The sequence below is a fragment of the Chrysochloris asiatica genome, unplaced genomic scaffold, assembly GCF_000296735.1.
Source record: "Chrysochloris asiatica unplaced genomic scaffold, ChrAsi1.0 scaffold00032, whole genome shotgun sequence".
Lineage (NCBI taxonomy): Eukaryota > Metazoa > Chordata > Mammalia > Afrosoricida > Chrysochloridae > Chrysochloris > Chrysochloris asiatica.
In genome coordinates this window covers 14,505,052-14,506,743 of record NW_006408550.1, presented here as the reverse complement: position 1 = coordinate 14,506,743, position 1,692 = coordinate 14,505,052, and the positions used below count along the sequence as shown (strand labels likewise).

Below are 1,692 nucleotides of genomic sequence, written 5' to 3'. Positions count from 1 at the left end.
AAAAAAAAAGGAAACAAACTGGTGACCTTTGCTGGCTGACCAGACATCTTAAGCTTTTGTGAGGGACTTCAGAGACAAGATTGTTGTTAAGTGTTGTCAAGTCAGTTCCAACTCATAGTGACCTTTATAGGTTTTCTGAGGAGCAGCAGGTGGGATTGAACTGTAGACCTTGTGGTTCTCACTCCAGTGATGATATTGCAGTGTTACACCAAGAGTTCATGTTGGATGTATTAGAATTGCAGAAACATACCAGTGACTTGCAGAGATAAATGTATAATTTTTAAAATTATTTCTCACTCTTCCCTGATGATCAGAGGCATGACTGGCCCACACCCACAGATGCCTCTCCCAGCAAAGCTCTGGTTCTCGCAGATGTTGGAGCCACACAGAGGCCAGTGCCACAATTCTGAGCCCCAACAAAATGAATGGGAACTGTCCACAACAACAGCTAGCTGGTGCTTGAATTGGGGTGAGCCCTGCTCTGAACCTGCAGCTCTGGCACTGCCCAGCCCTGGACTAGCTTTAAATAAGAGAAGCATGGAGGGGGGTGGGAAAGGGGTAAGGAGACAGGAAATTTGTGCTGGCCAGCCAGGCACGGTACAGCCATCTTCAATTCTTGATAACAGTTAAGAAGGCAAGTAAGTAGTTGGTGGTGCCGAGGTATATTACTTATTTGTGGGGAGAAAGTTGTTAACATTTTTTCTCATACTCCACATTACATAGCGACCAGGAATATGACCATCCCCTATCGTAGTACACTTCCAGTGAAGCTCCTCCTATTGGGTGGTCAGAGGTGTATCAAAGGGAATGGGAAACAGGCAGCACCAACCCTGGCAACTGGAATCAGGTGTAGCCTTCTAAAGTTAAAGGACTGCTTCTGACCAGGCCTGGACTAGTGGGACCTCTTGACCGCAGCCGCCCTCTGGGACTGAAATACCCTGATCCCCAAACTTCTTTGGAGTCTGCACAAAACTACTTCTAGATTGGGCACCCAGAACACCTAGCCCCACAGGAACTCCATCTAGGCCTCGAGTGCTATAGTCTCATCCCTTGCCCACCTACCATGTGAGGTCCTTGGCCAGCAGAAGACCCCAGAATTTTTCCTCTCTGGAAAAGTTTTTTTTGTATTGTTTTTGATTGTTTAGTCTTTCTACATCTTCTTACTTTCTTTATCTACTCTTGCATTGTATCCTTCTATTACATCCTCAGCTGCAGCGCCAGGAAGGAAGACCGCAGGGGCACCGGCATCCTGTCTGTGTTTGGCATGCAGGTGCGCTACAACCTGAGAGATGAGTTTCCTCTGCTGACAACCAAGTGTGTGTTCTGGAAAGGTGTTTTGAAAGAGTTGCTGTGGTTTATCAAGGAATCCACCGATGCTAGAGAACTGTCTTCTAAGGGAGTGCAGACCTGGGATGCCAATGGGTCTGGAGACTTTTTGGACAGCCTGGGATCTACCACCTGATAAGAAGGAGATTTAGGCCCAGTTTTTGGCTTTCAGTGGAGGCATTTTGGGGCAGAATATAAAGAGATGAATTCAGATTATTCAGGTCAAAGAGTGGACCCACTGCAAAAGGTTATTGACACAATCAAAACCAACCCTGACGACAGAAGAATCATCATGTGTGCTTGGAACACAAAAGACCTTCCCAAATGGCGCTGCCTCCCTGCCATGCCCTTTGCCAGTTCTATGTG

General features: G+C 46.9%; 1 pseudogene; it reads left to right on the top strand.

Annotated features, from left to right (window-relative positions):
* LOC102821375 overlaps positions 1-1,692 on the top strand; it is a 64,763-nt pseudogene that overhangs the window by 55,717 nt on the left and 7,354 nt on the right.